At 44.5% G+C, this 24,005-nt stretch overlaps 1 long non-coding RNA gene and 1 pseudogene across 1 annotated transcript; both read left to right on the forward strand.

The window, feature by feature from the left end:
• The first annotated feature begins 24 nt into the window (after positions 1-24).
• On the forward strand, positions 25-1,818 carry LOC119359246. The gene is made up of 7 exons (XR_005172431.1): positions 25-122; positions 314-400; positions 479-565; positions 644-715; positions 805-1,139; positions 1,236-1,353; positions 1,756-1,818. It is a non-coding gene; the product is annotated as an uncharacterized LOC119359246 (long non-coding RNA).
• A 9,921-nt stretch (positions 1,819-11,739) lies between these two features.
• On the forward strand, positions 11,740-23,699 carry LOC119357775 (annotated as a pseudogene).
• Positions 23,700-24,005: the final 306 nt, after the last annotated feature.

Below are 24,005 nucleotides of genomic sequence, written 5' to 3' on the forward strand. Positions count from 1 at the left end.
CCTTCCTCCCGCCGCCCGCCGGTCCTCTGCCGCCGCCGCTGCCAGCCGGTCCTCTTCTCCGCCGCCGCGAGCATGAGCAGCCGCCCGCATCCTTTTATTGTGATGAACCATTTCTTTTGCAGGTGATTAGTGTTTCAGTTCTGGATCATTCAAATGTTTTGGTACATTTAGTTTTTAATTTCTTGTGGAATTAACTTTGCATGTCTCACCTTTTTTGCTCGTGGAGAGATTAGATTATAAATATGAATCTGTGATATTCTAAGAATCTGCGTTGTGTTCCAATTGTCTCGTCTTTCAAATATCGTTTTTACAGGACAAAGATGTACTTCTAAAAACATTGGATGGTGTTCGAAGATATTATGCACACCGCAAAGGCCTTCTGCAACTTGACTTTATCAAGGTACATGTCAGTTTTATCATTTGTGCTTTCCTGGATTGAACTTGTTGTATTCAGTTTGAACATTTTGCATTGGAATAGTAACCCCAAGGAAGTTTTAAAACGGATTAAAGAGTCAACTAGATGGTCTGACGAGCTGGATGATTATGAGCTACAACTTGGCTAAAGGTTTCTGTTACCATTTTTTTCTTATTCTGAAGACAGCTGCCAATTTATTCAAGATATATAGTTATTCTCTTTTAACAGGGTCATATGAAACTTTTAAAGAGATATATGAGTGAATTGGACACAACTTCCACAAGCAGCAACATGCCCGAGGTTAGATTAGCATTGATCTTTGTCTTGATAATTAGAGTCAGACATACATCTGCTGCTCCCTGGCTTCTCATCTGGCTTCTTTCTGCCAGGCATATCAATGTGCCTAGGTGCCAATGTGCTGAAGGCCATGCTCGTAGGTTTTTCTTAACTCCTCAAGATGTTAGCACTTTCCAATTCGGTGCAGAATCAATGTTGTTTGTTGTTCTATTTGGTGCAGGATCAATGTTGTTTGTTGTTCTGTTCCATGATTCCCGCGATTTTTTTGTTTCATCAAAGGTGGTGTGGCTATGATACTAAGGGAGACTGTGTGGCGGTGTTTCAGGTTCGAGATCATTCAGTAGTGCCTCATCAAGAAAGTGTGCTCTGTTCTTGGCTTTAAGAGATTAGCTTCAAGAGAGCAAATGAATATGACGATCACTGAATGGTGAATTCAAAAGAACAAAAGGTTTTCCATGGGTAGTTGTAAACAGAACTCCCTCTGTACTGATACATATGTTTTTTTTCTTTTAATTATTTTCAGACAGGTCGGTCTTTCTGGATCGGAAGGAATTTTTTTTAGCTTGGCCTTTGAGTTTCATAAATTCAGAATAAGTTCCTACACCTGTCGTAACTGGACAAATCATGCATGCACGGCTCAGGTGAGTCTATTTTCTCTTCTTTTTTTACAACAATTTGAACCTGTCAAACAGGGAAAGATATGCCCATCATCGGTGCACTTTTATTCAGTTTGAGGAGAAATGAGTAGTAAGTGCGCTAATTAAATTTGTCCCCTGTTCTATGCATAGATGGCAATGCGAAAATCAGCTGCAGCAACTTTTTTTTTCTTTTGCGGTTGGGGTGTGTGTCCATACGTGTTAAAAATTTAAACAGATTTAATTTGTGGCCTAACAATACTTTTGTTAATAGTTGCAATATTCTCTCTTTTCTTAGTATTTTATATCAATAATAGCTCCTGAATTAATCTGTGATTTCCAATCCCCCTTGGAGAACAATCGGATTTTCATGCATAAAGAATAACCATGTTCGTCTTTTATTTTTAGGAATGAGGACTCTAAAATGGATGGAGGAGGAGCTATAGTTCAGCAGCCAAATACAGCAGGCATGCACAACTATATCATATTACAGTACTTAATGGAAGCACTTTTCTTTAACTTTCTTCCATGATTTTCATTATGTGAATTTGATTACTATGATGCCAGGTAACTTGACTATTCAGTATCTTTATTTGAGGTCTACACCTAATAATTTTCTTTCTAAAGAACACCTCTGAAGTTTCATTACACATGGGATGAATCACTAGAAACTCGAGTATTTAGTGTTTGCAGTTCACGATATTTTCCCCTATATCGTCCTCTTATACCTCAGTTGTTAACTAAATATAGTAATTGCTATGGTCATTACAAAGGACTAGCTTGATATGTATTCCTAAATATATCCTTTCTATGATTTTGTCATTTCTTTCACAGTTTAATTATACCTCTTAACTACTCATGTGAATGTACAGAAGTTTGGCCTCAAACAAGATAGAATTGCAAACTGAGGGGTTTAGAGCAAGGCATGGAAATTAGGAGACCACTAACCATAAGGAGGAGGATTGGCAATGAGATTAATAGGTGAAAAAGCACCAAACCCAATCATATAGACATCCTCAAAAGGCTTAGGTAAAAACTTGTAATGTGAATAGATTTGGATAAAAGTTAACTGTTTGTTCACTTGATATTATGTTTCTTGATGGTTGGTTCAAACAACAGGATTATGTATGGGGAGAAGCGCAAGTTTCCCGCCACTTTCGAGGACGTGGGAGTCTCGGTTCCGCTACGCACCTGCGGTAGGCGGGGACATGGGAGCCCCGTCTAAGCCGGTGAGGACGCGCGTGCTGCCGCCATTTGGACCACTCCGCGGAACTAAAACATTTTTTATATTACATACTTTACATATTTCAGATTACATAGTTTATTTTTTTCAGAACTGAACTATTTAGGTTCCGATTGCTATCTTCTACTTTTCGTATATTCTTATTTGAAGTTCACGTCTTTGCCATGTTCAGTTGGACAATGCCTACACCTATTATAAGTCCTTTCAAGTTCACACAAGAAATTAGACATCCTGAAATCTTTACTATAGGATTGTTATTTCTTCATGGATTGGGATTTCTTTTTGGTCTGCTTGAGACAACTCATTGGGCTTTGCTTTAAACTCGACCTTTGGAGAGGCAGCGATCATCACACACTATAGATGTCCTATTACTTTTCTAAAATTTGTGAATATGAATTCAGAATTCAATACTCACATGAATTTAATAGGCTGCTTCGATTGAGCCGTGCGTTGCACGGGCTGCTTTTTTTTGATAAACACCTCCTTTATTAATTGGCTACAATAGTAGCATCTGATACAATTAAGGGGATGATAGCCGACGGGGGATCATCCAACCATACATCAGGAGGATTGAATCTAGCTAGACTAGCTAATTCATGTGCTACCTTATTATTCTCTCTAAAACAATGCTCATAAACAATATGACTGAATTCTAAAGACATGAAATAACGGTCATCAAAAATCGCACTGGCTACCGAAGCTGAGTAGCCTTCTCTGAGCGCTTCAACCACGTCCGAATTATCTGAATTCACCTCAACTTTGCTACATCCAGTTGTGCGAGCAAGATTTAGGCCGAATCTGATTGCAATTGCCTCAGCAGTAAAAGCATCATAACAGACTCCAAGTTTTTCATTTGCTGCAGCTATAAACTTGCCCTTGTGGTCTCTAATGACAGCACCTACTGAACCTTCAAGTAAGTCCTGATCAAAACTCGCGTCCACATTTAGCTTGACATACCCGGTCCTTGGTCTCATCCAACCTCCCAAATGAACTCTTGGCCGTGGTGAATTCGCTGCTATAAAGTTCTCTGCCAAGGAGTGTACAGCCAGATTGATCTGTGGCGCCGTTTGTGGATCACCTCCATGTGTAATTTTTCTTCTTTCCCACCACAAGTACCAACAGCATGTAGCCACCGTTTCTCGCAATTTTGGCAATCCTAGCACATGGATATGATCGTCCGGTAGGCTAAGAAGATAATCCAACATAACCTCCCCGCAAGTATTCATCGCCAATCCCCTCTGTATTACATCCCACACTCCAAGCAGTTTCCAAACCTGAATCGCAACTGAACATACAAAAAGCAGGTGACGGATACTCTCCGGTCCTTTGTTGCACGGGCTGCTTACTAGTTGTTAAGAAAACCAAGCGAAGATAAATAACCAAGCGAAGAGGTATTGCGTGGAAGGTTGTGAGTTCAAATCCTATCGCAAGCGTGTATTTTTTACCTCCCTGCGTTGCACTGAAGATGGGTCAACGTACAGCCAGAAGGCCCAAGTGTTTTTTCCTCCCTGAGTTGCAAGCTGGGCCTTTTTTCCTCCCTGCGTTGCAAGCTGGGTCAACGTATAGAGGACCAAGTTTTAATCATACCGGCAGGAACGTAATGTTTTTGACCTACATGAATAGTACCACCTCAAATAAGTTTTAAAATTCAAAGTGAAAGCGTAAAATAACGGGAAGAAGCGCATTGTGATGGTGAACCCACGGAGTCAATCCGTGCTTTATTATTATAGGGATAGATATTATTATTATTATTATTATAAATATATATAATATAATAATAATAGTATATTATATATATATATTATATTATTAGGGATAAATTTTTTTTTATTATTATTACTAGCACAAATGCCCGTGCGTTGCAACGGGAGGGAAAGAATAGGACAACCCTTCGACATAACGAGCATAGACATTGGCGTCTGATCCATGATGTCATCATCACATAAGCACTCGGTTGTACATCTCCACTCCTCGACGAGATCAGGCGGCATTGGTGTGACTGCACACTACGACGAACGCTTGCACAATATCTTTTCCAAAAAAAGTATCGAACACATTTACCCTAATAAGCATGGCTGAAGGACCCTCTCCACCTTCCCGCGAAAAAAGGACCCTCTCCACCAGCCCACACTCTCAATTTCAAAACGGAATACCACATTGAGGCCTCTTTTGGTTCATAGGATAGGATTATCATAGGAATAGAAATCTTGTAGCAAAAGAGATGACATGTATCTCAAATCCTATGAGTAGGAATAGGAAACAAGATGTCATTTGGTTGACACCAAAGGAATTTTTCCATTGAGTCTAGACTCTTTTTTATTTTCCTATGAAATGTGAAGGATAGGAACCAATCCTATGTAGGAATAGGAATCCATTCCTATGAACCAAAGGGCTCTAAAGGAAAAAATCCTATACGAATCCTATCCTTTAAAATTCCTATGAAATTCCTCTAAACCAAATGAGGCCTGAAACTTATCCTCCATCTCACCCTTGCCAACAATGGCTTACGGATGTTAAATAACAACTCCGCTAAAATTATTTAGAGACATGTAACCCATCTCACATCATAATGATATAAGATGTAAAGAAACATCCTTCAAAAAATATTTTCTAGATTATTATGTTGTTTAGAATTATTATTATTATTGAGTCTAAAATGAGCAAATTTGAATTAGCAAGTCGGAAGGAAATTGTACACTGTAATTTCAAGTCCAACAGTCCAACGTAGAAGGCTCCATCAAACATATATATAGCGTCTAAATAAATTACACACTGTAATTTCAAGTATAGATTAGACGGATCCATCAAATATACTGTACATTTATGGTCCGAATTGTTCTCCTTTTAAGACATCCATGAACATTTAGTTACAGAGTAGACATTTTAGTTCCATAATCCAATATCAATTGTCAATCATGAACCCTAAGAAACAGGATTAAGGAGTCAATACTGAACTTCAAAAATGAAAGATGAAACTTTATGATACATACATGTAGCTGTGGGGAACCTGTGTACCTTTCCGTGGCGCACTGTAGCATCTTATGTAGCCACCTAGCAGCCAACAAACCAGATTGACCCGTCAAAAGTAGATCCCAGAAAAATCTCTAGCATCAACTGTAAATCAAATCTTTTTCCACAGAGTGTAGATGTCATAGCACCGCAACAGCACACGCTCCACAATGTTAGTAGCATAATCCTGTGCATCCATATTTTGTCAAGGCGGCGAGGCGCTCGTCCACGGCTAGCCGCGGCAGCCATTCCACATCGTCGCGGCCACGGGCAATCCCCGAGTGAACCACCGCACCGCCATCTTCGTTCCTGCGTCATGAATTGGTCCAGAACGCTGCCTACACGACGCACGCGTCTCTCTTCCCTGACCATGGCCGCCGGCCGCCGCCATCAAATTTGTCGCAGCCGTCACGTCCCCGGCTTCGCTAACGCAATGAAGCGGTGCGGCCAATGCACGCAGAACACAGGGCACGAACTGCATCTTCTTCTCGCCCACGAGGCCGGCGAACAATGTTGAATAAATCTCAAGCCCTGTCACGTTTTCAGTTAGTTCAGTTAGCACTTTGGTTTTCCGTCGGGTTAGTCTCGAACGCTTTCTCTCTTTTAGCTAGATTAGCTCGCGGGTCTAACTGCCTGGAGCGATTCTCGCGCCTCATCGGTCTGCTTGTGGTTTGTCAGAGTGTTGTGGATCACGACGATGCAAAGTCAGGAGCCACAAAGCCCTTTCATGTTCGGTAAGGCTGAATAAGTAGCAGACAAATACTGACATAAAAGCTATTTAGTTTGTGCGGCGCAAAATAACTGTCTTTCTTCTTCCTCGAGCAATCTCTCATCCGCATGTGTTCGTTCCAAGTGCACCTCGGTTGGTGACAAACACCTCAGTGAACATGCACACGTTGGTGTTCTCCGTCTTGTTCCCCAGGAACTCAAAGTTGATCTCATCATGGTCGTTCCCACATACTATGTATGAATTTGCAATCAATTGATGCACATACAGTTAGTATTGCAGTACAAGTTGATTAGTAATCTGATGAAATTGAAAGCGACGATGTACGTACGTAGTATGTTGTGACAGTGCCGGCTGGTGGCGGAGTTCCCCGCGAACCGGAATGAGACGCTACCATAGATGAACTGCCTCTTTGTCTAAAGCAAACAAACGGAGGTTTTGCTCTTTAAGACATGGCACGACACAAACACGCAAGCACGCTAGGCACAGACGCAGGGCACGCTCGAAGGCGCAAGGGACACACGCAGCTCGTGCACCCCAGCCATTGCTTGGTCCCTCGGTCCTGACTGAGCTTTCGCCTTGCCGGTCCGGTTCAGGGAAACAGGCCCACTGGGCACTTCGAACCGAACCGGTCGCGGCCGGTGCAAACCTGTGCCGTGTCGTGCCCTGACCGGACCGTGTCCACCATGATGAGCCCGTCAAGTTCGACATAACAAGTACAGATCCTTGATGATCAAGCACAGTTGGCGCTGCTCGTCGCAGAATGCATCTGCGCGTAGTTAGAGAGGATTGGTGAGTTGGCCTTGAGGTGACGATGATCCGCTCATAACAAGTGCTAATTATGTGTGTTCGTTGTTGATGGCCTTCTGCTTGTCCACACTCACGCCCAGCGACATGTCATCATCATCGTCATGCTGGATGCTAATCCTAGCACAGAGCATGTTCTCCACGTCCAGTCTCACATGCATCTACGTCCTTTGCAATACCATCATCGACATCAATGACGGCGGCAGGTTCAGCCTTGCTCCCCGATGCCTCGATCCGATGGCCCTCATCCTGCTTCATGTGCATCTCTCCACGTACGGCCGTGCCATGGCAGGTCGTGACGATTCCATCTCCACGTACGGCCAATCGGCCATGACTTGGCTAGTCTTGCCGACGATTACGGGCGCACTCGCCTTGGTTGCAGCGGACCTAAACCCGAGATCGCAATCGATCTCGAGCAAATCACAAAAGGCAGGATCGGAACGGTGTGGGTGGCCCGTTGGTTTTTCCGTTTCTATAAATAAGGTATCTATTGCCTAGAAGTTTTCCTTTAATATGGTTTTCCCAGGGGTTATTGTGTGCCTACATGTCTAGTGCCGCTGGTTTCCAACTCCCTATAGGAATCGTAGACTTGAGCCGGAAGACAAAACCACCGACCTCGAAATACAAACAACCAGCGATTGTTTTTCTTTCTAAAGGAAAAAAAACTAAAACGTATAGATGAGATGGGCCAGAGTTGGTCCATCTAACCTAGCAGACTCGCCTCGCTCCAGCCCAACATCGACTACGCTCGGAAACAATTGTCACCAGTGAACGAAACGGTTTTAGTACCACCTCGCATATATGTTTTAAATTCAAATTAAAAGCGTAAAATCATGGAAAAAAGCGTATTGTGACGGTGAACCCACGGAGTCAATAATATATTATATTTTCTTTCCCTAATAATAAAGCACGGATTGACTCCGTGGGTTCACCGTCACAATACACTTTCTTCTCATGACATAATACGCTTTTATGATTTGTATAGACAAAATCGTAATATAAACGAGGTGGTACTAATTTGGGATCCACACGTCCTTATAGGATTTTCGTACGTAGTGAAAAAACAGTTCATCCTTTTTTCTCTCTGTCTCACAAACCTGATTGGGCCTCTGATTGACTCCGTCAGGTGGACTCCATCATCTATTTTGTTTTTCGAGTTGGCTTTGCCTAAGAAAATATGTTTCTGTCCAGGACTAACAAAGAAACGTTTTCTCATGCCGTCCATACGACGCCTGTCTCAAGTCCAAACACAACTCCTCCTTCCCCCCATTGTCTTTTATGCCAACGAATCCTACCCTCTTCTTGAAACAGGCCCGCACAAATCCTTCCTCCCTCGTATGTCCATCGTCGCCGCCACTGCCGCCAGCACCGGCCACCTCACCCCAGGCGTGGGACAGATCTAGGAATCAGGAGGGGATGGACGGAGTATAGCGAACAGGCCGACGGGGATGTGTTCTCTCCTCCCGCTACCAAATCCCTGGGCGGGGCACCCGACCTCTAGACGACGCCGGCGATAATAAGGACGGATGTGCATCCTGGCATCTCAACTGAATATGCGACCGATTCATCTCTCCGTGAAGAGGATTTGCTCCACGACGCCCTCACCGAGCAGCCGATCAGGAAACCAGCCCCGCCTCCCTGCTTCCTCCTGAGATGGCCCGGCTGGGTGCCGGCTCCCCCGCCCAGGCCCTCCACCGGCTCAAGATCCGGGGCCCTTTTCTCCTCGACGCCCCACATAGAGCGCTAAATCCAGCAAAACAGCCCCGCCGCTGCCGCTCCCATCTTCCTGCATCTTCTCAAGATGGTCCGGCTGGGCACTGCCCCATCGACCAAGTGTGTGCTGTCCACAGAAGTCGGCTCCTCCACCCAAGCCTTCCTCTGCAAGGTCGGTGAGGACACCCTTCATCTAAACCGATCATGATAATCATGCGCAGGTACACACATACATGTTTTCCCCACTGATTTAATTCGAATTCAGTTGTCCGTCTACATCTCCAACTGGAGCAGAGCCGTCCAGCACACAACGTGATTTGCAGATCCAAGGAGGAGGGTGAGGAAGCCGCCGGCGGATAGGATGAACATGGCAGGGTACGAGCATGCTAGCTGCCCGTCTCGACGTTATAGGATCTGATAATCTTCTTTTGGTTTTCTTATGTCCGTAGCGGCACTATGGTGGATTTGAATCATGCCATGAAGCAGAAGAAGAGGAGGTTCGTTCGCCATCAAGCCAATCTTGCACTGCTGCACCACGTCTCGCAACAGTTCCCGGCCCCCGCTGCCTCTTCCGCACACGTCTATCCCCTTGAATCAGTGTACCTGTTTTGTTTTCTTAAGAAAAAGACTGATTCATCTACAACTTGGATCAGAGCAAATTATTTGTCTATGAACTGGAGAAGAGGATCCAGCGATGGATGCTTTCAGATTTGGCTTCGACCCAAACTGTCCGCAGGCTTTCAAGTCTTGGGGCTCGGCTCGGTAGATCAAGGTCCAGAGAGGAGTGACCTGGGATAGCAGTCAGACGGCGGTGATGTCTAGGTGACATGAGTGCGATGGCAGCTGGGCATCGTCCGCATTGACCTGAAGGCAAGCGGCCGCTCAGCTGTTAATTCACCGTTTGTCTCAGCACCATTATATTTTTGTGATTCTCAATTTGTCTCATGATTGATCCATTCATAATTAGTAGTACACTTTATCTTCTGTTTCATGTGTTTTATGGGTGGAAGGGTTTGGATGACCGATGAGCATCTGGATGGAGGATAAATGTTAGCCGCAGGCCTGCTCCCATGCTTTGCCATTGCTATTGTCTCCCTGCATCGCCGTCTACGTCTCTGACCATGCGCCAATACATGGAGACCCAGTCCTTCGAGCACACACCAGCCCTGACCCGCGTGTCCCATCGTTGCCCGGGCTCCCATGCCTTGCAGCCATGGAGGTAATATCCTCAAAGCGCCAGCCCGGCCCCAATCCACGTGGACACTGGTCAAAATATCATCTTAGCTACTGGTCTAATAAAGCAATGATCATTGGCTCTCTCTTGTGAAAATTTCACTTTGATCAGCTAACACACCAGTCAAACGTAAATGCTAGAAGTCTATCATAATATTATCTCTGAACTCATATGCCTTCCATGTATAGTATGCCGATGATATATGTCAATGATAGCAATAGTGAACTTGTACAATTTTTAATGTGCACTTTATTTAGATTCATGACCTCTGAACATAATTGTAACATGTATTTTGATGATGCTCAGCTCCATTTGTCGGCAAACTTCAAATCAATGATGGGGAATACAATTTTCTGTGATAGTTGGGACTAATCCGTTTTCTTCTGATGTGCAATTCAAGTTGATGTCACAGTTCAGTAACTCGCATTGAAGTAGTGTTCATTTGTTAAGGAGATGAAATCTTAGCTCTTACACTAGCTCACGTACACATTAAAAACATTAAGTGGTAAATAGCTTACATACACCAATCAGTTATGCATTGTACCTTCAGATTCTGAGATAAAGAGAATCTCTAGCTATATATCTATGTCTTTACACGCGAAGCACGAAATCATGGGTGGGCGAAGCACCAGGATGTTTGTCAATGACTATGCCATCGGGAAGAAGCCCACCTCCGTTGACTCGCCGGTCCTAACATAGAGAAGAAAGACACACCACCTTGCTAAGGATGCCCGCCTCACACTAATGTGTGCAAATGTACCCTCCTAGGCAGAATTGGGATGCCCGCTTCACTCCGATGCGTGCTCGACTGGTCCCTAGGCCAATCGTTGGGTGGAGGAGGAGTATGAGGCTGAGGGCGACATCGGCGCCTGGTCGGTGCCTTGAGACCTTCTCAAATGCATTTGGCATCCTGTAGGCCACGTCCTCACCGAGGCTGCTGCACCTTGCCACCGTGTTGGGCCTTCATTGTGACGGTGGACAGCCGGACTTCCTGGTGGAGTTGAGGCGGATTCGATATTAGGCAATGAGCCCACATTGCATGTGGATGTACACGATGTAGGACATGAAACCGAACACACTGAGGAAGTAAAACACATATAGTTCCTGTCTTTTTCCTTTTCACTACTTTGACAACATTATTTTTTGAGAACCGACAACATTTTAACATGGTATCACCCGTTGCAACGCACGGGCAATTTTCCTAGTTAATAATAAAGCACGGATTGACTTCGTGGGTTCATCGTCACAATACGTTTTCTTTTCATGTCATAATACACTTTTACAAAATCGTAATATAAACAAGGTGGTACTAATTTGGGGTACACATTAAAGATTTTTGTCAAAATTCCTTATTAGAAGGTTCTTTCACTTACGGGCTTGGTCGCTTGGGCCTGGGTAAAAAGGAAAATAGACGAGCAAGCAATCCTTCGACGCACGGGCGAGCAGTTGACTAAAAAAAGAGAAGCACAGGAGCACGGCCTCGGCGCACAAGATAAAGGAGGTGAGCGCTCTGCGTGGCAGAGTCGCTCCCGTGTCGGGGCGCCGGCAGGAGGCCCCACAGCGGCGGTGAGCTGCGGAGGAGAAGAAGGAGCGCCAGGGAGGGGGACGCTCCTGTGCTCCCATTCTCCCCCCGTCTCGCTCTGCCAAGGAAGGAAGGGCATGGCCCTGCGAGCGGCCGCGACGAGGCTCGCGTCCTCCAGCCTCCGCCGCCGCCACGGCCACCTCTTGCCGGCAGCCGCCACCAGCTTCAGTACACCCCTCTTCCTCACCGCCCCTCTCTCGTGGCCTGCTTGCCGCTCACCGTCCGTCTCATTCCTCATCAGGATTCAAGCAGGTGCGCGAGGACGAGAAGAGCAAGCTGGTTCGAAATAGAGAAGATGTTCAGGCGCGGCGCGGCGGGCGAAGCAGCAGAGGTTCAGGCGCCGCGCGGCGGGCGGAGCAGGAGAGGTTCAGGGGAGGTGCCAGCGGAGCAGGAGAGGTTCATGGGTGGTGGAGCAGGAGAGGTTCATCGCCGGTGCCCTTGTCGCCGAACGGCCATCCTTGCTGCGCTTGATGGAGGACAGAACGAGAAACATTTTCTGGTGGGTACGCCGGCCGCGGGCGCGCTTCGCTGTGACCTGTCCGCCGCCGCCAATCCTCTCCGGCCTCCTCCGTATCCTTATCAATCTCGGACGAGCTATTCCCGTATCGTGATTTGGATGGACAATAGGAGGTCGTGTCCTTCTCGAACACCAAGCAATGGAGTGCCCGACCCGGATTTGAGTTGTTTGCTATAAGAAGGAGCGGTCCTCGGCCAAAATCTCCATCAGATTGCGTCCTTGGACCATAAGCTCCATCAAAGCCCGTCCAAATTGCCTTTTTTGACGCAACGTGCAATGTCGCCGTCGAGTTCGCCGGAGGAGGAAGTGCCGAGTTCACCGGAGGAACAAGACCATCTGTCCAACTGTCCAATTTCGCATGCCTCGGCTACACCAGAGGTAATGTATCGCCTTCATATTCACTGGATGAAATCTCCTGTTTGTCCCCTGTCTCTTGTCTCCGATTCTGTTCTGTAGCCAGACTGAAATAAAGGACACTACTTAATTTATAAAGCATGAGAAAACTGATGGAGGATGGTTAGTACACCAACAAATTTTTGTAAGCTCAAGTTTGTAGACTGATTTAGTAGTCTCTGTGATTGCTATATGCAAGTCAGTTTAGAGTTTCTGAGGGGAACGGCCTGGTCCATCTTTTCTTGTGATCTGAATTATGATGTACTAGGACATAGCCACAAGGGTTATTTCTTGTGTTGGCAAGTAATCTTAAGACTTTTTTCCCCGGGTGATTCGTAAGACAGATTACCCTATACAATTCACAATTTTAGTATCTCTTATGCACCTAAATATATTTGTAACTGAAAAAAAATTCAGGTTCCCGCAGGTTTTGACTTGACTAACAAATTTAAGTGAATTTGTTATTCCTTTTTGTGCTCTTCTTTTTATTACTCAAATAAATCTGTAATTTAGCCAGGCTAACATCAATGGGCTGCAGGCCATAACTATGCTAGCTTTATATTGCTGAATGTAGGAGCTTATTTTTTTCTTTTTAGTTATTCACTGATATTGGGCAGGGCGTTTGAATGAACCAATTCGTGTTGAAAACAGAAACATGTCTGTTTCATGCACCTATTTTCAGTTGACAATATACTAAATAATTGCACAGTGAAAAACTACAGAAAACGCTCTTAAGATGCGATAGTTTTGAACCTGAATTTATAAACGATCTTAGGCATCAAGTCCAACAAGTTTGAGATGTTCACTGAAACATGTCGGTTTCAGGCAGCTATAATTCAGAATTCTTTGCCAAACTGTAACGTTTCAGCCATTCAGAAACATTGCCCATGATGTTAATATGTTGACTAGGGGCCTTTTGTAGAAACTAAAGTGTGGCATCTCTTTTCATGGTTCAATAGAATTAAGTGTCTGGAGTCACTTCATATTCAGAATTGCCCTGCCATCCATGCAATAAATAAAAAAGTGATTTGGTCTGGTTTTCATGTCTCTTCTGTGTATGCGCGTGCAGGTGGCAAAGGCGTCCAATCCAACTCAGGTGGAGGCCAAGGAGGTTCGGCTCTCGGACCTTGCACCAATGATGCTGGATGATACCGACGTGGAGACTGTAAGTTTCATATATTCAGACTGGGACCTTTCTTCCTCTTATTTTGTCGTCAAAACTGAAAAGGAGTGAGGCTAATTCGCCAAATGTTGATGTGTTCATCAGCCTGTATGCTCTCAATCTCCTGGCAGATGGATATCATGGTTCTCTGACCTTCGATCACTTTATTCTGCATTTACATGATATATTGCTTCTAGCCGATGAAATTTGGTCCACATCTATGTGCGTATAATAGACTTGTGATCACAGGACTGCTAGCTTAAAGTTTTTTAGATTATGTAAATGGGTTATTGTTGGGGAACGTAGCAATAATTCAAAATTTTCCTATGTGTCACCAAGATCAATCTATGGAGTCATCTAGCAACGAGGGAGGAGTGGATCTACATACCCTTGTAGATCGCGCGCGGAAGCGTTCAAGAGAACAGGGTTGATGGAGTCGTACTCATCGTGATCCAAATCACCGATGATCCTAGCGCCGAATGGACGGCACCTCCGCGTTCAACACACGTACGGAGCAGCGACGTCTCCTCCTTGATCCAGCAAGGGGGAGGAGAGGTTGAGGAAGATGGCTCCAGCAGCAGCACGACGGCGTGGTGGTGATGGAGCTGCAGTACTCCAGCAGGGCTTCGCTAAGCTCTATGGAGGAGGAGGAGGTGTTGGAGAGGGAGAGGGAGGCACCAAGGCGTAGGTTGAGAGGCCCTCCTTCCCCCACTATATATAGGGAGCCTAGGGAGGGGGCGCCGGCCCTAGGAGATGCAATCTCCTAGGGGGGCGGCGGCCAAGGGAGGAGTCCCTCCTCCCCAAGGCACCTAGGGGGTGCCTTCCCCCTTTGGGACTCTTCCCCTAGGGTTTTTCCACCCTAGGCGCATGGGCCCTAGAGGGAAGTGGCGCCCCAGCCCACTTTGGGCTGGATCCCTTCCCACTTCAGCCCATGGGGCCCTTCGGGATAGGTGGCCCCACCCGGTGGACCCCCGGGACCTTTCCGGTGGTCCCGGTACAATACCGGTGACCCCGAAACTTGTCCCGATGGCCGAAATAGCACTTCCTATGTATAATTATTTACCTCCGGACCATTCCGGAACTCCTCGTGATGTCCGGGATCTCATCCGGGACTCCGAACAACTTTCGGGTTACTACATATACATATCCCTACAACCCTAGCGTCACCGAACCTTAAGTGTGTAGACCCTACGGGTTCGGGAGACACGTAGACATGACCGAGACGACTCTCCGGCCAATAACCAACAGCGGGATCTGGATACCCATGTTGGCTCCCACATGTTCCACGATGATCTCATCGGATGAACCACGATGTCACGGACTTAATCAATCCCGTATACAATTCCCTTTGTCTAGCGGTACGATACTTGCCCGAGATTCGATCGTCGGTACCTTGTTCAATCTCGTTACCGGCAAGTCTCTTTTACTCGTTCTGTAACACATCATCCCGTGATCAACTCCTTGATCACATTGTGCACATTATGATGATGTCCTACCGAGTGGGCCCAGAGATACCTCTCCGTTTATACGGAGTGACAAATCCCAGTCTCGATTCGTGCCAACCCAACAGACACTTTTGGAGATACCTGTAGTGTACCTTTATAGCCGCCCAGTTACGTTGTGACGTTTGGCACACCCAAAGTATTCCTACGGTATCCGGGAGTTGCACAATCTCATGGTCTAAGGAAATGATACTTGACATTAGAAAAGCTTTAGCATACGAACTACACGATCTTTGTGCTAGGCTTAGGATTGGGTCTTGTCCATCACATCATTCTCCCAATGGTGTGATCCCGTTATCAAAGACATCCAATGTCCATGGTCAGGAAACCGTAACCATCTATTGATCAACGAGCTAGTCAACTAGAGGCTTACTAGGGACATGGTGTTGTCTATGTATCCACACATGTATCTGAGTTTCCTATCAATACAATTATACCATGGATAATAAACGATTATCATGAACAAGGAAATATAATAATAATAACTAATTTATTATTGCCTCTAGGGCATATTTCCAACAGTCTCCCACTTGCACTAGAGTCAATAATCTAGTTCACATCGCCATGTGATTAACACTCACAGACCACATCGCCATGTGACCACCATCCAAGAGTTTACTAGTGTCACTAAACTAGTTCACATCATCATGTGATTAAGACTCAGTGAGTTCTGGGTTTGATCATGTTTTGCTTGTGAGAGAGGTTTTAGTCAACGGGTCTGCAACAATCAGATTCGTATGTACTTTGCAAATCTCTATGTCATCTTGTAGATGCAACTACTACGCTACATTTGGAGCTATTCCAAATAACTGTTCTACTATACGAATCCAGTTTTACTACTCAGAATAATCTGGATTAGTGTCAAAGTTTGCATCGGCGTAACCCTTTACGACAAACTCTTTTACCATCTCCATAATCGAGAAAATTCCTTAGTCCACTAGTTACTAAGGATAACTTTGACCGTTGTCCTGTGATCCATTCTTAGATCACTCTTGTACCCCTTGACTGACTCATGGCAAGGCACATTTTAGGTGCGGTACACAGCATAGCATACTGTAGGGCCTATGTCTTAAGCATAGGGGACGACCTTCGTCCTTTCTCTCTATTCTGCCGTGGTCGAGCTTTAAGTCTTAACTTCATACCTTACATCTCAGGCAAGAACTCCTTCTTTGACTGATCCATCTTGAACACCTTCAAGATCATGTCAAGGTATGTGCTCATTTGAAAGTACTATTAAGCGTTTTGATCTATCCTTATAGATCTTAATGCTCAATACTCAAGTAGCCTAATCCAGGTTTTCCATTGAAAAACACTTTTCAAATAACCCTATATGCTTTCCAGAAATTCTACGTCATTTCTGATCAACAATATGTCAATAACATATATTCATCAGAAATTCTATAGTGCTCCCACTCACTTCTTTGGAAATACAAGTTTCTCATAAACATTGTATACACCCAAAATCTTTGATCATCTCATCAAAGCATACATTCCAACTCCGAGATGCTTACTCCAGTCCTTAGAAGGATTGCTGGAGCTTTGCACACTTATTAGCATCTTTCAGGATTGACAAAAACCTTCTGGTTGTATCACATACAACCTTTCCTCAAGAAAATCGTCGAGGAAACAATGTTTTGACATCCTATCTGCAAGATTTCATAAATAATGCAGTAATCGCTAATATAATTCCAACAGACTCTTAGCATCGCTACGAGTGAGAAAGTCTCATCATAGTCAACTCCTTGAACTTGTCGGAAAAAATCTTAACGACAAGTCGAGCTTTCTTAATGGTGATACTTACCATCATTGTCCGTCTTCCTTTTAAAATCCATCTGTACTCAATAGCCTTACGACCATCAAGCCGTTCTGCCAAAGTCTACACTTTGTTTTCATACATGGATCCTCTCTCGGATTTTATGGCCTCGAGCCATTTATCGGAATCCGGGCCCACCATTGCTTCTCCATGGCTCGTAGGTTCATTGTTGTCTAGCAACATGACTTCCAAGACAGGATCACGTACCACTCTGAAGTAGTACGCATCCTTGTCATCCCACGAGGTTCGGTAGTGACTTGATCTGAAGTTTCATGATCACTATCATAAGCTTCCACTTCAATTGGTGTAGGTGCCACAGGAACAACTTCCTGTGCCCTGCCACACACTAGTTGAAGAGACGGTTCAATAACCTCATCAAGTCTCCACCATCCTCCCACTCAATTCTTTCGAGAGAAACTTTTCCTCGAGAAAGGACCCGATTCTAGAAACAATCCCTTATTGCTTTCGGATCTGAGACAGGAGGTATACCCAACTGTTTTAGGTGTCCTATGAAGATGCATTTATCCGCTTTGGGTTCGAGCTTATCAGCCTGAAACTTTTTTGCATAAGCATCGCAGCCCCAAACTTTTAAGAAATGACAGCTTAGGTTTCTCTAAACCATAGTTCATACGGTGTCATCTCATCGGAATTACGTGGTGCCCTATTTAAAGTGAATGTGGTTGTCTCTAATGCCTAACCCATAAACTATCGTGGTAATTCGATAAGAGACATCATGGTATGCATCATATCCAATAGGGTGCAGTTATGATGTTCGGACACACCATCACACTATGGTGTTCCAGGCTGTATTAGTTGTGAAACAATTTCCACAATGTCTTAATTCTGTGCCAAACTCGTAATTCAGATATTCATCTCTATGATCATATCATAGACATTTTATCCTCTTGTCACGACGATCTTTCAACTTCACCCTGAAATTACTCGAACCTTTCAATAATCCAGACTCGTGATTCATCAAGTAAATATACTCAATATCTACTCAAATCATCTGTGAAGTAAGAACATAACGATATCCACTACACGCCTCAACACTCATTGGACTGCACACATCAAAATGTATTACTTCCAACAAGTTGCTTTCTAGTTCCATTTTACTGAAAACGAGGCTTTCAGTCATCTTGCCCATGTGGTATGATTTGCATGTCTCAAGTGATTCAAAATCAAGTGAGTCCAAACGATCCATTTGCATGGAGTTTCTTCATGCATATACACCAATATACATGGTTCGCATGTCTCAAACTTTTCAAAAACGAGTGAGCCCAAAGATCCATCAACATGGAGCTTCTTCATGCGTTTTATACTGATATGACTTACGTGGCAGTGCCACAAGTAGGTGGTACTATCATTACTATCTTATATCTTTTGGCATGAACATGTGTATCACTATGATCGAGATTCAATGAAACATTCATTTTAGGTGCAAGACCATTGAAGGTATTATTCAAATAAAAAGAGTAACCGTTATTCTCCTTAAATGAATAACCGTATTGCGATAGACATAATCCAATCATTTCTATACTCAACGCAAACACCAATCTCGATGGTAGAGGGAGCGTGCGATGCTTGATCATATCAACATTGGAAACACTTCCAACACATATCGTCAGCTCACCTTTAGCTAGTCTCCGTTTATTCCGTAGCTTTTATTTCGAGTTACTAACACTTAGCAACCGAACCGATATCTAATACCCTGATGCTACTAGGAGTACTAGTAAAGTACATATTAACACAATGTATATCCAATATACTTCTATCGACCTTGCCAGCCTTCTCATCTACCAAGTATCTAGGGTAATTCTGCTCCAGTGGCTGTTCCCCTTATTACAGAAGCACTTAGTCTCGGGTTTGGGTTCAACCTTGGGTTTCTTCACTAGAGCAGCAGCTGATTTGCCGTTTCATGAAGCATCCCTTTTGCCCTTGCCCTCCTTGAAACTAGTGGTTTCACAAACCATCAACAATTGATGCTCCTTTTTGATTTCTACTTTTGTGGTGTCAAACATCACGAATATCTCAAGGATCATCATATATGTCCCCGATACATTATAGTTCATCACGAAGCTCTAGCAGCTTGGTGGTAATGACTTCGAAGAAACATCACTATCTCATTTGGAAGATCAACTCCCACTTGATTCAAATGATTGTTGTACTCAGACAATCTGAGCACAAGCTCAACAATTGAGCTTTTCTCCTTAGTTTGCAGGCTAAGAAAATCGTCGGAGGTCTCATACCTCTTGACGTGGGCACGAGTCTGAAATCCCAATTTCAGCCCTCGAAACATCTCATATGTTTCACGATGTTTCAAAACGTCTTCGGTGCCTCAACTCTAAACCGTTTAACTGAACTATCACGTAGTTATCAAAATGTGTATGTCAGATGTTCGCAACATCCACAGACGACATTCGAGGTTCAGCACACTGAGTGGTGCATTAAGGACATAAGCCTTCTATGAAGCAATGAGGACAATCCTCAGTTTACGGACCTAGTCCGCATAATTACTACTATCAACTTTCAACTAAATTTTCTCTAGGAACATATCTAAACAGTAGAACTGAAGCGCGAGCTACGACATAATTTGCGAAGACCTTTTGACTATGTTCAGGATAATTAAGTTCATCTTGTGAACTCCCACTCAGATAGACATCCCTCTAGTCATCTAAGTGATTACATGATTCGAGTCAACTAGGCCGTGTCCGATCATCACGTGAGACGGACTAGTCATCATCGGTGAACATCTTCATGTTGATCGTATCTACCATACGAATCATGCTCGACCTTTCGGTCTCTTGTGTTCCGAGGCCATGTCTGTACATGCTAGGCTCGTCAAGTCAACCTAAGTGTTTCGCGTGTGTAAATCTGTCTTACACCCGTTGTATGTGAATGTTAGAATCTAACACCCGATCATCACGTGGTGCTTCAAAACAACGAACTGTCGCAATGGTGCACAGTTAGGGGGAACACTTTCTTGAAATTATTATGAGGGATCATCTTATTTACTACCGTCGTTCTAAGTAAACAAGATGCATAAACATGATAAACATCACATGCAATCAAATAGTGACATGATATGGCCATCATCACTTTGCTCCTCTTGATCTCCATCTTCGGGGCTCCATGATCATCATCGTCACCGGCATGACACCATGATCTCCATCATCATGATCTTCATCTTGTGTCTTCATGAAGTTGTCTCGTCATCTATTACTTCTACTACTACAGCTAACGGTTAGCAATAAAGTAAAGTAATTACATGACGTTTATGTTGACACGCAGGTCATAAATAAATTAAGACAACTCCTATGGCTCCTGCCGGTTGTCATACTCATCGACATGCAAGTCATGATTCCTATTACAAGAACATGATCAATCTCATACATCACATATATCATTCATCACATCCTTTTGGCCATATCACATCACATAGCATACCCTGCAAAAACAAGTTAGACGTCCTCTAATTGTTGTTTGCATATTTTACGTGGCTGCTATGGGTTTCTAGCAAGAACGTTTCTTACCTACGCAAAAACCACAACGTGATATGCCAATTGCTATTTACCCTTCATAAGGACCCTTTTCATCGAATCCGATCCGACTAAAGTGGGAGAGACAGACACCCGCTAGCCACCTTATGCAACTAGTGCATGTCAGTCGGTGGAACCAGTCTCATGTAAGAATACGTGTAAGGTCGGTCCGGGCCGCTTCATCCCACAATGCCACCGAATCAAGATTGGACTAGTAACGGTAAGCATATTGAACAAAATCAATGCCCACAACTACTTTGTGTTCTACTCGTGCATAGAAACTACGCATAGACCTAGCTCTGATACCACTGTTGGGGAACGTAGCAATAATTCAAAATTTTCCTATGTGTCACCAAGATCAATCTATGGAGTCATCTAGCAACGAGGGAGGAGTGGATCTACATACCCTTGTAGATCGCGCGCGAAAGCGTTCAAGAGAACGGGGTTGATGGAGTCGTACTCGTCGTGATCCAAATCACCGATGATCCTAGCGCCGAACGGACGGCACCTCCGCGTTCAACACACGTACGGAGCAGCGACGTCTCCTCCTTCTTGATCCAGCAAGGGGGGAGGAGAGGTTGAGGAAGATGGCTCCAGCAGTAGCACGACGGCGTGGTGGTGATGGAGCTGCAGTACTCCGGTAGGGCTTCGCTAAGCTCTATGGAGGAGGAGGAGGTGTTGGAGAGGGAGAGGGAGGCACCAAGGCGTAGGTTGAGAGGCCCTCCTTCTCCCACTATATATAGGGAGCCTAGGGAGGGGGCGCCGGCCCTAGGAGATGCAATCTCCTAGGGGGCGGCGGCCAAGGGAGGAGTCCCTCCTCCCCAAGGCACCTAGGGGGTGCCTTCCCCCTTTGGGACTCTTCCCCTAGGGTTTTTCCACCCTAGGCGCATGGGCCCTAGAGGGAAGTGGCGCCCCAGCCCACTTTGGGCTGGATCCCTTCCCACTTCAGCCCATGGGGCCCTCCGGGATAGGTGGCCCCACCCGGTGGACCCCCGGGACCCTTGCGGTGGTCCCGGTACAATACCGGTGACCTCGAAACTTGTTCTGATGGCCGAAATAGCACTTCCTATATATAATTCTTTACCTCCGGACCATTCCGGAACTCCTCATGACGTCCGGGATCTCATCCGGGACTCCGAACAACTTTCGGGTTACTGCATATACATATCCCTACAACCCTAGCGTCACCGAACCTTAAGTGTGTAGACCCTACGGGTTCGGGAGACACGTAGACATGACCGAGACGACTCTCCGGCCAATAACCAACAGCGGGATCTGGATACCCATGTTGGCTCCCACATGTTCCACGATGATCTCATCGGATGAACCACGATGTCAAGGACTTAATCAATCCCGTATACAATTCCCTTTGTCTAGCGGTACGATACTTGCCCAAGATTCGATCGTCGGTACCTTGTTCAATCTCGTTACCGGCAAGTCTCTTTTACTCGTTCCGTAACACATCATCCCGTGATCAACTCCTTGATCACATTGTGCACATTATGATGATGTCCTACCGAGTGGGCCCAGAAATACCTCTCCGTTTACACGGAGTGACAAATCCCAGTCTCGATTCGTGCCAACCCAACAGACACTTTCGGAGATACCTGTAGTGTATCTTTATAGCCACCCAGTTACGTTGTGACGTTTGGCACACCCAAAGTATTCCTATGGTATCCGGGAGTTGCACAATCTCATGGTCTAAGGAAATGATACTTGACATTAGAAAAGCTTTAGCATACGAACTACACGATCTTTGTGCTAGGCTTAGGATTGGGTCTTGTCCATCACATCATTCTCCCAATGATGTGATCCCGTTATCAAAGACATCCAATGTCCATGGTCAGGAAACCGTAACCATCTATTGATCAACGAGCTAGTCAACTAGAGGCTTACTAGGGACATGGTGTTGTCTATGTATCCACACATGTATCCGAGTTTCCTATCAATACAATTATACCATGGATAATAAAGATTATCATGAACAAGGAAATATAATAATAATAACTAATTTTTTATTGCCTCTAGGGCATATTTCCAACAATTATTTAGTTGTCTGCTCTTGTAAGCTGAAGAAGGGAGGTCTATTTGAGATTAAGGGAGCTGACAGTTTTCAGGTACTTTCCTTTACACAAACAGGCTTGCCTTGGTCATTCAAACAAAAAATTTACCTCAAAAAGTTTCAGGCCAGCAAAAGATGTAGGGTCTTCTGAAGTTAGTAATTATATAAAATTTTACATATTTGGTAACAAAAGGACTGGCATGCTTAGGTGTTTTGTATATTTTTCAGAGCATGCTAATAATCCGACACGTCGTTCTCTTGAAACAGGTTGATGTCGAGATAGATTTTGAACTGACATCAATCGACATCGCCGTTCCTTTCGATCCTTCTTGACTTTTGGACGTGGAGAAGCACTGCCGGGAAGCGGGTGCATCAGTTCATGGCGGCATACGACCATTAGGACTTATTGTCCTAACCTCTGACAACATGGAGGAGCACACTGTTGTTCACTTCTGGGTTACAAGTCAGAGCAGAACTACATGATACTCATGTGCTCTGATCTAAGAAGGTTAATGCTTATGGTTTTTTCCTTAATGCTTTATTTATATCTAAAAATGTCTGAAGAGTAAAGAGAATTATTTTCTTTTCTTTGCACAGTTCTTCATTGAGACCAGGACTATACACACCAGCCTATGAAGGCTTCTTTGAATTTGATCTTGAAAAGGAAAAGAAGATATCTCTGAGAACTCTGGTGAGTTTGGGAAGCTATTTCATTTCTCGTGTTGTTCACTTCACGCACTTTGTGTCAGAATCGGACATGAATGATGCGCCATGCAGATTGATCTGTCAGCGGTGGAGAGCTTCGACAGTGGCAGGGTCTGCATCATGGCCAGAGCTTATACCGTAGCGGTTGTCGACAACGGGGCCCACATGTATGCCTTCAACAACGGCAGTATCACGGTCAGAGCACATAAACAGGGGGAAAATAACTGCTCATTTCCTTGGCCTCTAGGATTCATATATTATAGTTTACTATCAGCGTTAGTAGGGAATTGTCAACATTACCTTCCTGCCAAGTATTGCATATTTAGTACGTGCAAGTCTGCTAAGGGGCCTTGAGTTATGCTTACTTATGGTGTTAAGTCTCTTTTTCTCCCGTTGCAATGCACGAGCCTTTTTGCTAGTGTGTGTGTGTGTCTATATATATATATATATATATATATATATATATATATATATATATATATATATATATATATATATATATATATATATATATATGGTCGCGCTATTCGTCACCCTTGGTGAGGCATAGTTATTCTTCACCCCCTCTATTTTACCATCAATGCACCGTAAATTTACGTTCCGTAAGTTTTGTCTTATTTCCGACGCAAAAAGGGACCGTAAGAAAATAT

Source organism: Triticum dicoccoides, chromosome 2A (genome assembly GCF_002162155.2).
Source record: "Triticum dicoccoides isolate Atlit2015 ecotype Zavitan chromosome 2A, WEW_v2.0, whole genome shotgun sequence".
Taxonomy (NCBI): domain Eukaryota; kingdom Viridiplantae; phylum Streptophyta; class Magnoliopsida; order Poales; family Poaceae; genus Triticum; species Triticum dicoccoides.